We start from the raw sequence: 16342 nt of genomic DNA on the forward strand, positions 1-16342 counted from the left end.
GGGGCATACAGAGCAGACTGCTACAGGGCAGGGTCTGATGGGGCTTCTTTAAAAAATTTTCCTGCAGGGTTTATTAACAGCGGGCTGAGGGTTAAATACATAATTTAGTGCTGAATGCGGGCTTGGGTCTGGTATGTGGAGGCGGGTGCGGGGAAGCCATGCGGCAAGGCCAAATAACGAGCTTAGGTGATGATGCAGTTATCAGACGCGGAGAGAGATGGATGAGTCCACTTAACCCTCTGTGAGGCAGCTGGCCTTACACTTACATTTAAGTGTTTTATTTTTATTTATTTATTATTACTTTTTTGAGGCAGAGTTTCACTCTTGTTGCCCAGGCTGGAGTGCAATGGCATGATCTCAGCTCACTGAAACCTCCACCTTCTGGGTTCAACCTATTCTTCTGCCTCAGCTTCCTGAGTAGCTGAGATTACAGGCATGCACCACCATGCCTAGATTATTTTGTATTTTAAGTAGGAATGGGGTTTCTCCATGTTGGTCAGGTTAATCCCGAACTCCTAACCTCAGGTGATCTGCCTGCCTTGGCCTCCCAAAGTCCTGGGATTATAGGCGTGAGCAACCACACCTGGCCTAAATGTTTAATTTAGGAGAGGGAGAGAGCACTTTATGAAATTAAATTAATAAATTAAACATTGAATTGCTCCAACCCTCAGGAAAGGAAGCCAAATGGAAATCTTAAGACTCCTCATCCCCCTACAGTCTATCAGATAGGGACTGAGGCTGATGTCTTTACTATTATTGCAGAGTGCATGTTCTCTCTTAAAGAGAGCACTTTATGAAATGTCCTTTGGACACATTTTCATTGAGGGTTTCATGTCCCAAGAGTCAATGAGACAAGTCATGATAAAGTAGCCTCATCGTCTGGGGAGACACCTGAACTTCTTGGTCTCACAACAAAGGAAATGAAGAATGCAGACACACCAAAAGTGAGGTTAGCGCAGAAGTTTAATCCATGAAAAAAGAGAACAGCTCTCTTTGTAGAAAGAGTTCCTGAAAAAGAATCACCTTTCAGCAGTGAAATGCAAGGATTTTTATAGATGAGCTTGTGGGAGGGAGTATCTTTTCCACATAGGGCTTGAAAAACAGGTTAGGAGCAGGTGTGTCATCTGCATAGAGCCTGAATCTTTGGCAGCGCACACCCCAAACTTTTATTATGCAGGCGGGTTCTTAGCCTGAGCTACTCTAAGTTGCTTATCTCTTTCCCACTGTACTTGTGCTAAAAACGGGGGTGGAGCCCCCATGTTGGATTTGTCTGGTTCAAGGTGGTCCCTTCTTTCCGTGAAGCTGCAGGCATCCCAGCCCACGAAACCTTCCGGCTTTCTTACCTATGATTGCTCCCCAGTGGTCCAGGTTGCTATTCGTTAAAGAGAAGTAATTTCTTGGGCTGCTTTTTGTTAGAAGAAACATTCTGTCGAGGACTCTGCTCTGTCTGCCTAGCTAGCTTCTTTATACCTCCACTCTCAAGGATAACTGTTCTAATACTAGGGGGCTTCTGGCAGAAGGAACAGAAAATTTGGAGACCACAAAGTGCCTTAGAATAAGAATTCACCCTTTAATCAGCTTTAGTGTGAATTGCACATTTATTATAATGTGTTTCATGCACTAATTAATATCACAAGAAGGGAAAATGTATCGTTTAAGAATCTAGATGACAAACAGTCTTCCCACAGCTTCTTTGCGTTTCCCTGTTTCTAGAATTTAGTCATTTCAGTGTAGATTGTCTTCTTTGGAATCACCAGGTGAGGAGAAAGCCTAGGCTGGCAGGCAGGACACGGTGGATTACTTGCTGGAGAGGTGTTTTGTGGGGTCACTAAAGGGGCAGGCACTGCAGCCCACAGGAAAGCCTCAGCCGCAATGATCTCTGGTGCTGCCCTAGTGGTGTAAAGCAGCCAGCAAAGCTCTGATTCCCTGTCCTGAAGGGCTACCTCTGCCATGCAAGCCCCAGCCTTCAGGAAAAAGGGCATATCAGGGAGCACCCCATGTTCTGGCCTTGTCCTGAGCTGAGCCTGCAGCCTGCACTGGGGCATGACTTCTAGGTGCACTGGTCTGTTCTGGTCATTAAGGAGGCAGAAGACAACTTTTGTCCCCAAATCGCTGCCCTGTTGGCCAGCCCTGGGAAGGACTAGAGGTCTGCACAGCGGTTTGCAAGATTCCAGCACCCAGTTGTCCCATTATGATGCCAAAGAGGATGACCAGAAACACGGGGGTAGGGGGAGGGGAAGACAAATGGCAACTAGGAAGAGAAGGTGAGCTTCCAGAAAGAGGCCCATTGCAACTTAGTGCCCAGGTGGGCACGGGGATTGCTGGATGCTGCCTGGGGACAAGGCCATGAGCCCTGCTGGAGATTGCCAAGATAACCACCCCTTGCCAGGGGTCACCAGAGATGGTTTGAAAACCTTCAAAAACAATACCAGTCCCCATGGATCAAGAACCGAGAGAAGCTGCAGCTGCAGCAGCGAATCCAGCTGGTCTAGGGAACTGCATCGAGTACTCTTTGGACCGCAGCCTGGGCACGCAGCCTGGGTCTGGGGCGCCAGTGGAGCACAACTGGCACCTCCACAGCCCTCGTCTCTTCTGGCTTGCTCCTCTGGAGGTGAAAAGATTCTAGCAGCCTGATCTTTGCCCTGCCTAAGAAGTGTGCAAGGTTGGGGAGGCAGAGCAGTGGGAGTGGGGAAGGTGATCGCCAAGAGCCCTGCTCAAGTGCTGGGCGCTGCAAAAAGGGAGGACAGAGGTGGTCATCCTGTTCTGCTCAGAGAAGAGAAGAGACCAAAAAGCATAACACACAGTCTTTTTAGGGGGACTCCCATTCAAGTCCTATCCAGTCTTCATGGTCCTACACTTCTGCAGACTGAGAAGATAAGGCTCAGGTAGCTGGGCGTGGCCACAGAGGTCTGAATGCCCACCTTGAAAAACTCACAGACTGACAGCACTAGGGCCGGCACCCGCAGAGGCTCTTTCCAGTCGGCAGGGCGGTGGACTCCCGCATTGGCAGTAGGCAGCTCTCTGGACCCATCCACCAGGTGCCTGCCTCCAGTGAATGAGACCGTTAAGGCTGATCAGATCCCTTGTTGGCAGGGCTGCTGAGATTTAGCACAACCTGAACAGATCTAGACTCAGATGGGCCGCTTGAGCCTTCATTGTCCTGGGCAAACTTCCTGGCCTTCAGAAGGCCCCTGCGAGCCTGAGTGGGCCAGGCCCTGACCCTGGCTGCATCTCCCTGGGAGCCTCATTTCACCTGCCCTCCATCCTCAGGGCTCCTGCTTAGCATGATCCAATTTCCCAGGACAAGCCTGGCTCCCACAGACATGCCTAGACCCTGTGTGTTTCTCTTTATGGTGAGCAAAGAAAGAAAATAATTTCCATTTTCTTGTTATTGTTTTCTAATTTTACCTGTAACTTATTTATTATAAAAAGGCTTAGTCTGCCAGAGACTTAACCCACCCACCAGGAGGCCTCAGCCATTAATTCAGTATTTTCCCAACCGACCCTGTCATTAAATACTTTCACTCTTTTTTTTTTTTTTAAAGACGGGGTTTCACCATGTTGGTCAGGCTGGTCTTGAACACCTGACCTCAGGTGATCTGCCTGCCTTAGCCTCCAAAGTGCTTGGATTACAGGCGTGAGCTACCACGCCCGGCCCAAATACTTTCATTCTTAACAAAATGGGGGAAACATGAGCAAGTGCAATTTCACCGGCTCCAGTGCTGTGAGGATGGGCCAGAAGGTCATGCCCATTAGGATTCTGTAGAAATTCTATAGAAATAAACAACTCAAGATTTGTTTGAACTGATTGGCATGAAGAAATAACTTTGATAGGTTCTAATACACAGATGTTAAGCTTCCTAACAGCCATGAGCTTACAGGTTCCTGTTCCTCCATTTGGCAATGTTTTTTGATGTCCAAATTGCCATGATGGCCACACATATGCAGAATAGTTTATGCCAATCATTTTTCTATTACTAATTGTGCATTTTGGCCAACAGTGTTTCAGACATCATGCTTAGTTTCCCACTTTGCTTGAAAATTGGAAGTGAAGACCTTTATGAAATGTTGTTTTTGATACACTTTTATCTAACGCTCTGTGTCCCCACAGTGCTAAGAAGACAAATAGTCTCCACTCATCCATTTTGATAGGGCCCGAAGAAGCGGACACAATTTGAGAATACAAGTACCTTGGAACTAGAATTCATTTTTCAATCAGTTTTAGTGTGAATTGTACATCCATCGAAATAGTGTGTTTCTGTATTCTTAAGATTTCAAGAAGGGACAACTGTCATCTTTGAAAAATAGAAGTGACCAATGATGGACTTTCTTCAGATATTTTGTTTGTTTGTTTCTGGCACTTGGTCATGCCATTGTAGATTGTTTCTTTCGGAGTAACTGGGAAATGAGAAACCCCAGGCTAGAGACCTGGACACAACGGATTCCCTGTGAGAGAACTGTTATTGGGGTCATCTGAAGTGTCAGACACTGCAGCTCACGGGAAAGCAGCATTTGGGATCCTCTCTGGCGCAGCCCGGGTGCTGGATGAGGCAGCCAGCCCAAGAGCTTATTCTGTATATGCAAGGGCGACCCCTTGCTTGGACACGAACTCCTGCATTCAGGAGACAAGTGCGGGCCAGGAAGTACCTTACACGTTTTCCACTACGGTTTGTGGGGCCTGCATTCACCACTGGGTGCCCCGCTTCTTTCTGTAGTACCGGGTTCTGTTCCATTCAGTCTGGAGGCGTCAGAGAACGTTTCTCTCTGACTCTCGGCGTGTTCACCTGGGCATTGCAGGATCCCAGCTCTGCACATTTCCCGAGTTGCTACGGGGCCAGGTGCCCCATGGTGACAAGGAGGATGACCAAAAGTAGGGGATTAGGGCTGTGAGAAAAAAAATGCAGGAGAGACGCTGTAGGGAGGAGGCCTGATGTGACTGCCGCTAACCTGGGGCTGCTGGGGCTGCACGGGGACAGTCCTGGTCGCTGCCAGGGTGAGGTGATCTGCTGTGCTGAAAACTCTCACAATGTCCATGCTTTCCCCGTCAGGGATGCCTGGGTAATGAGCCCAAGTGCTAGCTCCACATTGGGAACAAGGACTGCAAACCCTGGGGGAGGCTCCAACCTGCAAAACACAAGTGTGAGCCACCGAGCACCCCACACGTCTAGGTTGTTGCAAGCTGGACTTGCAGCCCCCACTGGGCTTCTGACCTCTTCCTGGGGTGCAAGGCTTTGATTTGTTCATTCTGGAGGGGGCAGATAACTTTTTTTTTTTTTTTTTTTTTTTACTTTCTGCATGTTCGCCTGACCCCTGCAGGACCTGAGAACAGCGGGGTTACTAGGTGTCCACGGTGGCAGGAGCTCCACTGTGATGTCAAGGAGGATGACTAAAACCACGCTGGTGGTTGAGGAAGAAAAGGAGGAGGAGTGGAGCTGCAGAGAGGAGGTGCCACAGAATCGCCTCCAGCCTGGGGCAGCTGGATTGGTGAGGTGGGGGCTGGTTGCTGCCCGGGGGAGGCAATAAACCATGCTGAAGAATGTCATCATCCCCACTTTCAGCTGGTAATGCCTGGGAGTATCTGAAAATTTGGGGAAAGTGTTCACATTTTCGGCGCTAAAGAAAACAAATAAGCGGCAGCTGCAGGGGCTGTTCCAAGTCTTCCAGCAGCATCACAGACCTTGCCCCGAGTGCCACCTGAAAGGCAGGCTGGGTCTTGAGCCATGGGTCGGGGCACCCGTGGTAGCACAGCCATCACCACCACTGTCCTCTTTGGATCGGCTTCTCCCCCAGCTGTGCAGGTGTTCAGGCCTCCTTGTCTCTCGTCTGCCCGGTAAGATTGCAGAGGTGCAGAGGTGAGGGGTTGGAGTCAGGGGCCTTGTTCCAGTGCTGGGTGTAGTGAGAGGTCAAAAGAGAGATAATGACCTGGTTGTGCTTGAAGGGGAGAGTCCAAAGCCCAAGACACTCTGCCTTTCTAGGGGATTTACCTTTTAAGCCCCATTTTGTCTCCACTGCCCTTTGCTTCTGAGCACGGAGGAGTTGGGGCTTTGTCACATGGATGTCTAAACAGATACCAACCCTCGCCCTGAACCACTGAGAGACTGATAGTGCTATCTTAGCACCTAAATAATGTAACTCTGTTTTGCTACCTGTGCACTTCATTCCTAAGAGATTGTGACATGTCACTGGGCCAAGCACCCAGATAATGGGACTCTCCTGCTTGTGCCCTGCCTACAATGGGCACTGTGACATATCACTGGGTCTAGCACCCAGCTGATGTAAATCCTTCTTTGGGATTTGTCAACAGAAGGGATTGTGACATATCTCTGGCCCATCACCTAGGTTGATGTGACTCTTTTGCCTTCTGTTCACCCACAGGTAGGATTGCAACCTCTACCTAGGCCCAGCACACAGGCATCATGATGTCTCTCAGATGTGGAAACACACAATAAAGAGATTTTGACTCTCATAGATAGATTAAGGCCAAAGGATAAGGTCCCAAGTCTCCTGCTTATAAAAAGTTACAGAAGATTCTGACACACACACATGTATTATGAAGCCTTTTTGTGGTACAGGAGTTTCATAATACAAACTAGAACGTAGGTGATATTTTGACTGTCATAGGCAAATCCTGCTGAAAATTAGAATTGTCACTCTCATACATGGACAGAGCCACTGGTGAGCTCCTGAATCTCACATGCAGTTGAAGTCCACAGTTGGAATTGTGATTGTTACATGTTAATCTGGCCACAGGTGGGATGGTGACTCATTTCTGGATGCAGCACGCAGGCCGGTAATGACTCTAATAGCTGGATTCAGCCAATAAAGTAGATGTTTGCTTTATTAACTAGGCTGAGGGCAACAGGTAATGTCCTGGGTTTCCTATTTGCACAAAACTCACAGAGCCCTACAACACTCAAGCATATTGTACAATGCCCTCAGGTGGTAAGAGAGTTTCATAACAGGGTCCATCATGAAGAGGAAATGGTGACTCATCTCCACACTCAGCTAACAGTAAGGATTATCATCCACCTACCTGGGCACAGCCCATTGTTGAGGTTCTGAATCTCACACCTGGAGGCAACTGAAAGTTGGAACTGCGACCCTCATACATGGATCCAGACCACAGATAAGATGGTGACTTCTAGATCAAGATTAAACACCTTGTGAGGCTGCACCTCCTTTATTAGGGCACCATTTTCAGATGAGATTGGGGTTCTCATGCACAGATCCAGTCCACTGTTGACATTGTGACTCATGTACTTGGACAGAACTCACATAATGTGTTGACTTTCATATTTGAAGCCAGGCCACATGCAGTTGTGAATCTCACGTCTGGACCTTTCTGTAGGTGTGAATTTTACACATATCTATTCCCAGCACCTGGTTGATTTTATTATTCTGCCTGGGTCCCATCTAAACACAGGATTGTGACCTATACCTAGGCAAAGCTCACAGGTGATGTGACTCTCCTACCTGAGATATTCTCTCAGAGAAGTTATCGAAATATTTATGCACAAATTACCTAGGTGATGTGACTCTTTTTTCCTGCTGAGCACCACCCCATTTGAAATTATGACATATCCCCGGTCCCATAACCTAGGTGATATGGCTCTTTTGCCTTGGACCTGCTTACCTGTGGAATTGTGATATATTACTGGGCCCAGCACCTGGTAGATTTGATTGTTCTTTTTTGCCTGGACTCCCCAAACAAAAGTGATTTTGACAAATCAATGGGCCAAGCACCCAGGTGATGTGGCTCTCCTGTCTAAGCAATACCTGTATTTGGGATTATGAAATACACCTAGGCCATATTTTCTAGGTGATGTAACTCTCCTGCCTGAGCCCTTCCTTCAGAGGGCACTGTGACATATCTCTGTGCCCATCACCTATCATATGACTTTTCTCATTTTGGGGCGGCTCACTCCACAGGGTAACTTGTGACATATTGCTGGACCCAGCACTTAGGTAATTTGATTCTCCTGCGTTGGCCCTGCCCACGTAGGGCATTATGACACATCAGTGGGCTCAGCAGCCAGGTGATGTGACTTTCCTGCTAGGGCTCTTCTCTCAAAATGAATACTGACATGTCTCTGGCTCAGCATTCAGGTGACGTGGCTCTCCTTTTAGGTCCCTGCCCACTGGCAGTATTGTCACATATACTTGGGTCCAATTCACAGGCATAATGATGATTCTCCTACATGGACACAACCAACAGAATAGATTTTGACTCTTCTAGCTGGGCTTAGGGCAATGTGTCATGTCTTCGGTATCTTATTTTTAGAAAGGTCACAAAGTATTAGGAAGATTATGCATATTCTATAATGCCCTTTGGTGGCACAGACGTTGTCATGCCAGGGCCTAGCACACAGCCAACAGTTAAAATTGCCAACCTCACACCTGGACAAAGCCCACTGTTAAGGCTCTGAATCTCACTCATAGGCCAGTCCACAGTTGGAATTTTGACTGTCATATATGGATCTTGCCATAGGTACAATGGGTGACTCATTGCTGGATCTAGTTCATAGGCTTCGTAAGGACCCTTATATCTGAACCAGTCACTAGAAGAGATGTTAAATCTCATTTCCCACCAAAATGTTTCTGAGTGGATTGCAAATTTCCAACATATCATAAAAAGCTGCAGATGTTGCAAATGATAATAAAACAAGCCCAGTGCAGTGTGGGGAGTTTGACTCTCATTGCATACACTGCCCACAGTAAAGATTTTCACCCTCCCACCTGGACACAGCCCACTGAGGAAGTTCTGAACTTCATAACCAAAGGCAGTCAAAAGTTGGTATTATTACTTTCATATGTGGATCCAGCCTGCAGGTGAGATCATGAGTCTCTGACCAAGATTCAGCAAATATGTTAGGCTCTAACCTTCCTACTGTGTGTTGTCTGAGGTTGAGGCTTTCTTGCATGGATCCAATTTACTTTTTAAAATCATGACTTGCATACTCGGACACATGACGTGTGTAAAAGTTTCTGAGGTGCATACATTTTTATACTTGGACCCAGAACATGTGCAGGAATGTAAATTCCATTCCTAGACCTTCCCACAAGTGTGACTGTGACATGTCCTTTTGCCCAGCCAGAACTTGACTGATTTGAATACACTGCCTAAAGAAAGCCCACAGTTTAGATTGTGACATATATCTAAGCAAATAACCTTGGTAATGTGGCCCTCCTGCCTAGTCCCTTCTCACAGGTGGCATTGTGAGATACCTCTGGTCTCATTTCCAGGTGACACCATATGCAACCTGCACCATTACAAGCTTATGGGGATAAACATCAATGTGGAAGCCAGCAAGAATAAGAGCAAAACCTCAACAAAGTTGTATGTGGGCAACATCATTTTCATCTGCACAAATAAGGAGCTTCGAGCGAAGTTTGAAGAGTATGATCCGGTCATCAAATGTGTCATCATAAAAGATAATGCCTTCGTATACATAGAGCAGGCACAGGATGCAGTGGAGGCCATCAGGGGCCTTGATAACACAGAGTTTCAAGGCAAACAAATGCACGTGCAGTTGTCCACCAGCTGGCTTAGAACTTTGCACAGGATGGGAGACCAGAGCAGCAGCTATTGATGCAGAAAGGAGGGGCACTAGTCCAAGCAGTGTCAGATAAATCATTTAGGCCACATGGCAGACTTGACTGAGCAATATGGAGCAGTGTGTACATCTTACATCAGGAGCTATGCAGATTCCTTGTTTTACAACAATGCATACAGAGCGCCCCATGTCTACTACATGTGCTGCTGTGCTGCCTGGTTCTATGAGGCAGTGGTGTCAGCAGCTGCCTCTGTGTATAATTACATAGAGTAGACCCTGCCACAAGTCCAGAATACAGCCATGGCCAGTCACATCACCTCCACCTCTCGATCCCTATAATAGACAGCTGTTGCCAACCTCAGGAGCTGCTGCCACCGCTGCTGTTACTGCAGCTTCCACATTGTATTACCAGGTGGGATTGGAGCCCTCTGCATTGTGCTACAGCTCCAGTCCCCACTGTTGGAGAGGGCTGCAATTATGGGCAGGAGAGCGAGTTATCCCAAGCTTTGGCAGCTCCACAGAATCCTCTGTATGACATGACCCAGTAGCAGCAAGAGCAGTATGACATTTGGGCGTGGTACTCAGCCTTTCTTGAGGTGGGATGCGTGTGGGCTGAAATTGTGGTTTTCCATGAGAACACACCCTTCGTGATACCCCATCTCTGGGACATTCTCAGCTTTGTTCAGTCCCTTAGGAACTGTGGGCCTTAATTTGCCTTGCTAAGTTGTGACTTCTTTTGATTTCCTTTTCTTTTCTCTTACACCTATTTTTCTATTCTTCTGTCCTTTAATACTTCTGTAGCTTCCCATTCATGTTCTGTTTTCCCATTGTATGCCAAAACTGTGGTGGGAGATGTGCTGTCTCCTCCCTGCACAGCCGCAGTGCGGAAACCATGGTGGGAGATGTGCTGTCTCCTCCCTGCACAGCCGCAGTGCCGAAACCGTGGTGGGAGATGTGCTGTCTCCTCTCTCTGCCTCGTGCCTCCTGCAGCTGTTGGATTTGGGAATTATCTTGGTGAGAGTCTCACTGACCCTGGATCTCTTTTTGGTTCACGGCAAGGCCTCTGGACTATAGAGTTGGATCACTTTTTTTCCCTGTGAAATGATTTTTTAATAAAAAAATAGTAATAAAATTCCATCATATACAAAGGTTTCATAGTAAAATCGCTGATAATATCGTACTAGGAACCATAGAGTCACAAGATGGCAGGATAAAAATTAAAGAGATAAAAATTGAAAAAGCAAACAAGTCTATTTTCAGAAAACTGTTCTTCAAAGACAAAAGAGATATCAAGACATTTCTATCTTTAAAAAATAATTATCCAGAGTTTGTCATTAATAGATCGTCTCTGCCATACATGATAAAGGCTATCTTTCTGGCTAAAATAAAAGGCCACACTATAAAATAACAAGGTGTTATTAAAAAATAATACCTGTAAAAGTAAACATGTAAAAAAAAGCCACCATTAAAATGTTGTTATTTTATAACTTATCTTTTAAAATTCTTGGCATATGATTCAGAAGACTAATGCAGAAAAGTATTTATGAATCTGTGTTAATTTCAGGCAATGCATAATTACATAAGATGGAAATACATAAGTTGTAGAAACAAATTTGTATGGAATCAATTGTTTTAATAAATCCAAATTTCAAATGCTATTAATTTTTTTATGCATGGTCATATATTCAATAGATAAGTTATAAATCCCTAATCACTGAAACAAAAAGAGTCAAAAAAAGAAATTTAGAAGAGAATTAAAACTGTAGAATAGAAAAATATCAATACAATAAAAAGGTTAGTAATAAATAGAATAGATTTGAAGAAGATATACAAAAACTAAGTAGCAAAATGGTAGAACTCCATCTTCTGTAACTATTTCAAATAGAAATAAATCACACTGACAATTACAGTGCAAACATTGGCAAAATAGTTTAAAAAAGAAATATAATTCAACTTTATGTTATCTGCAAGAGACTCTCATTAGTTGTTCTCTTAGGCCGTAAGTAAAGGAATTCCTAAACATACTTTAGACAAATAGCTACCTAAAGAGCTGGGTGGCAAAATATATGTTAAGACAAAAATCTTACAAGTGACAAAGGAGAACATCATATATTGAAGAAATGTAAACCTATCAATAAGATAACAATTGTAAATGTGTATGTACCTAACAAAGATCCCACAATATAAAACAAAAAAAGATACTAATGACAGAAGTAGAAAGTTATACAGACTTGCTGACCTAAATATACCAATTTGTTGACCTAAATATACCAAACAGACCTAGCAATCAAATACAAGAACTTTATTTTACATTACTTGTAAAAGAAATTAATTTGGTTTTCAGATTCTGTTAACTGGTTTCCAGAAATTAATTTAGCAATCTTAGTCTATAGAATGCCTATTTTTAAAAAGATTTCTGCATAATATCACACTCAATTCAATGTTTCTAGTATATTTTTTATTATAAAACCAAAAAAGTGTGATTTAAAATGATCTCCACTTTCATTAATAGACAATCATGAATCTGTTTCTACTGATTTGTCTTTTATTAATTTTTTAAAAACTGCATTATTGTGGTATAATTAACATTTTCTACCTATGCAATGCTACATTCTGTCACATTTCAATGTGATTTTCTTCACTTACCATGATGTATTTGAGATAGATTATTCTTCTTCTTCTCATGTATTGGGAAATGTATTTAGTAGAGAAAAACAAAAGAAATCTATGTTGCAATGCATTTCTGCACTTTTTTAAAAAAAATTAACTCAACTATTAGAAAAAATGCTTATTAAGAATTAAGAATAATATACCTGACTGGGCATGGTGGCACATGCCTGTTATCCCAGCAATTTGGAAAGCTAAGACAGGTGGATCACTTGAGGCAAAGAATTTGAGAACAGCCTAGCAAACATAGTGAATGCCATTTCTATCAAAAATACAAAAATTAGCTGGCATGGTACCATGTGCCTGTAATCCCATCTATTCAGTAGGCTGACACATGAGAATCTTTTGAAACCAGGAGGCGCTTCTTGACATGAATCAAGGTCACACTACTACACTACAGCCTGGGTGAGAAAGTAAAACTGTCTGAAAAAAAAAGGAGAAAGGAAAGAAGAAAGAAGAAATAAATAAATAAATAAATAAAGAGAGAGAGAGAGAGAAAGAAAGAAAGGGAGAGAAAAGGAAAGAGAAAGAGAGAGAAAGAAAAGAAAAGAAAAAGAAAGAAAGAGAGAGAGAAATCAGACCAGAGTTTGTTAAAACAATAGAGTGACTAGTTAACAGTAATTCATAATATGTTTCAAAATAGCTAAGAGAAAAGATTTGGAATGTTCCCAACACAAAGAAATTATAAATGTGCTAGAACCCAGCCTTGAAAAAAAATTTTTGAATAAATGTTTGAGCTGATGAATATCTCAATTACCAAGCTTTATTATATATTGTATGCTCGCATCAAAATATTACATGTGCCTTACATATATGTACAATTTTTATTAAAATTAAAAATAAAAAAATAAAATTACTCTCAAATAATAAAATAAAATTTTAATTTTTGAAAACATTTAAAAAACTTTGAAAAGTATACAGAAAAAGGTAGTTAACTGTAAATCACTTATAAAACTAGAATTTAGGGAGTCTAACAAAAATGTGGTTACTCAACTTTTGCATTGTAAAATTCATTTTATGTTAAGGTGCACAGAAAAATGATAGCTGCCCTTCAGGAGAATAAGAGTTTCAATGTTGTACTGTAGCCCGTTCTTTATCTTCTCTCCCTGGGTCTCACTTTCATGTCTAATCATTATCAAGGAGTGTGATTAGCTAATGTCTCCATACTCTAAGAGATTTATGTGTCCTTTATCTCTTGGGCTGTAATGAAAGATCTGAGTTTGTGATCCCTGTAGGACAATACCAGACACAGCTGATGCAGAATGATCATAACAGTATACATTTTAAAGGCCAAACCCTGAGTTTTTAATCCACAAATATTTACCGTTGCTTTCTGGTATACAGTAGATTCATGGGAGGTGTGAGTAACCTCTCAGGAAAAGACAACCCTATTTGCTGACAATTGAGCAGGTTTAATCAGCAGGCATCTGGGGACCCCACATATAGCCTCAAAAGGGAAGCTCATCAGACTAACAACAAATGTTTCAGCAGAAATCTTACAAGCCAAAAGAGATTAAACCTCAATATTCAATGTTCCTTAAAAAAAAACTTCTAACCAAAAATTTTATATCCAACCAAATTAAGCTTCAGAAGTAAAAAGATAAGATACTATTCAGATAAGCAAATGCTGAGAAAATTTGTTACCACCAGGCCTAACTTACAAAAACTGCTGAAGAAAGTGCTAAATAGAAAAAAGGAAGAACATTACTAGACACTACAAAAACACACTGAACTACACAAACCAATGACAAAATAGAAACCACAAAACAAAACCAGTTGTTTAATACAATAAGCAAGTCTGTAAAATAACTAGATAAGATTATGATGACAGAATCAAATCCACACTCATCAACACTAACCTTAAATGTAAATGGGCTAAATGCCCCAAAGAAAAGACAAAGTGGCAATCTGCTTAAAAGATCAAGACCTACTGGTATACTGTCTTCAAAACACTTATGTCACAAAACACAACCCACTGGTAAATCCAAATGAACAGGAAGGGCTGGGCCCTGGCTGCTGGACATCTCTGCTTCCCTCCACCTGCCTCTTGCAGCTTGGCATTGCTGCCCCCAGCACACTGCTGGTCTCCTTGATAGTGTCTTCTTCTTCGCAGGTACCTCAGTGCTCAAGCCCAGCTTGGCCACCTCTCTGTTAGCATCTTCAGGGCCCAAGGAGTCTCCCGACATAAGTGACTCAAATTTAAAACGTGCATAGGGTTGGATTGAAGAGCACTGCATGAAGAAGAGCCCCTCATCAAGATGTAAATTGCATCCTGAGCTCATGGCTCAACAAGGGTGCTGGATGGGATGTGAGTGAGGCTTCTGGCCACTTCTCTTTAAGTCTGTGACTGGCCAATCTGGGAGCCTAGTCTGGAATGGATGGGCAGATGGACGGATGGATGGATGGTGGTGGTGTAATCCTACGCAGGTACCTACCATGCCTTTTCAGGATGATGAGCTCATCGCCTCCTGGCACGTGTTAGATCAGGAAATCCTTCTTGAATGAATGAATGAGACCTTGCCATTGAGGGAAGTTCTTGGAAGTTCCCCAACTCTTATCATAGCCTCCACCAAGTGCATGACTCCCCCTGACTGAAGAGAATGTGCTGTACCTGCTGTTATTTACTGCAGCTCTGCACATGAGGTGCAGCGGAAGTGCATAGGAGCTGCAGAGAATGTCTTTTGGATAGCTTATCTCTTGGCAAGATCAAGCCGACTCTCCACAGAGGGGCCCGTATTGCAGGCCTGCAGTGAGGGCTGGGCCTGCCGAGTTTGCACCTTTTTACCCGGCATCTGTCCCTGGGATCAGGAGAGCCGGGAGGCTGGATTAGATGGGTCAGTGCCCTGATTGACAGTGACACTTCCTCCCGTGACCCCGCCTGCCCCCTGGCCCCTCCCACTGTTCCTCTTCTGCCTCACCTGGGCCCCATCCTGTTCCTGAGAGTGGGCGATGCCTTCTAATCTCCTTACCAGGAAATTATTTTCCTGGGTGTCAAATCCCTGTCCGAGGGGGCGGGCAGCAGATCAGTCCTGCCCTGGCCACTAGGCTGACCGCCGTCTCCTGGAGACATCTGGCATGGCAGCAGGCACAGTCACCATGTTAGATGTGGGCAAAGCTGGACACCGCTACCCCAAAATGTGACCCTGACCTCTGGGGTGGGCTGTTCCCAAACTGCTCACTCCTGTCTCCATTCAAGGGACTTTTAGAAAATGATCCATGTCTGCCCGTTGGTGACTGTTCCCTCCAGGAACAAGTGGCACGGGGCTGGGGCTGGGCAGAGCCTGACCCTGGTGGGGGTGAGGACGGGGACCCAGCCTTGACCCTGTACCAACTACTAATCACACCCTCTGTGATTCTAGCTATGTCCCAACCTCTAGGACTTCAGTTTCCCTCTGACTTAACCACAAGCTGACTCTGAGGGCAGAGGTGGGGTCTTCTTTGCCTCCTGCCCCCAAGTCTCCAAGCATGTAACATTGCAGAGACAATGGTTGGGGGAGCAGTGGCGCTGTCATCCCTTATTACATTCCTCAAAGGGGCTCAAGTACCCCAATGGCATGTTTTGAATGATCACGTCACTCTGATCATTATTAAGACCATGAAGAAAAGCCTTAAAGGAAGCAGCCTGAACATGAGGGCGAGTCCATGTGATTCACAGCATGACAAATCTGTGCCTAGACCAAGAGATGAGCAGACAAGGAGGAGAACGGATTGGCTTTTGAACATGCTTGCTTGCACCCCACCAGCCAAGACCCTCCACTGAATGACAGGGGCTGAAGAGACAGCACAGGGCACTGGTGAGGCCATTTATTGGCTGTGTGACCTTGCACTATTTACTTAACCTTTCTGTGCCTCAGTTTGCTTCATTATAAAATGGAGGTAATGGCCAGGTATGGTGGCTCACGCCTGTAATCCCAACACTTTGAGAGGCCGATGAGGGCAGATCATGAGGTCAGGAGATCGAGACTATCCTGGCTAACATGGTGAAATCCTGTCTCTACAAAAAATACCAAAAATTAGCCAGGTGTGGTGGCAGGTGCCTGTAATCCCAGCTACTCGGGAGGCTGAGGCAGGATAATTGCTTGAACTCGGGAGGATCGTGCCACTGCTCTCCAGCCTCAAAA

General features: G+C 44.5%; 1 pseudogene; it reads left to right on the plus strand.

The window, feature by feature from the left end:
• The first annotated feature begins 5382 nt into the window (after window positions 1-5382).
• Window positions 5383-10264, plus strand: LOC108297363 (annotated as a pseudogene).
• The last annotated feature ends 6078 nt before the right edge of the window (window positions 10265-16342 follow it).

The sequence above is a fragment of the Cebus imitator genome, unplaced genomic scaffold (assembly GCF_001604975.1).
Source record: "Cebus imitator isolate Cc_AM_T3 unplaced genomic scaffold, Cebus_imitator-1.0 Scaffold794, whole genome shotgun sequence".
Lineage (NCBI taxonomy): Eukaryota > Metazoa > Chordata > Mammalia > Primates > Cebidae > Cebus > Cebus imitator.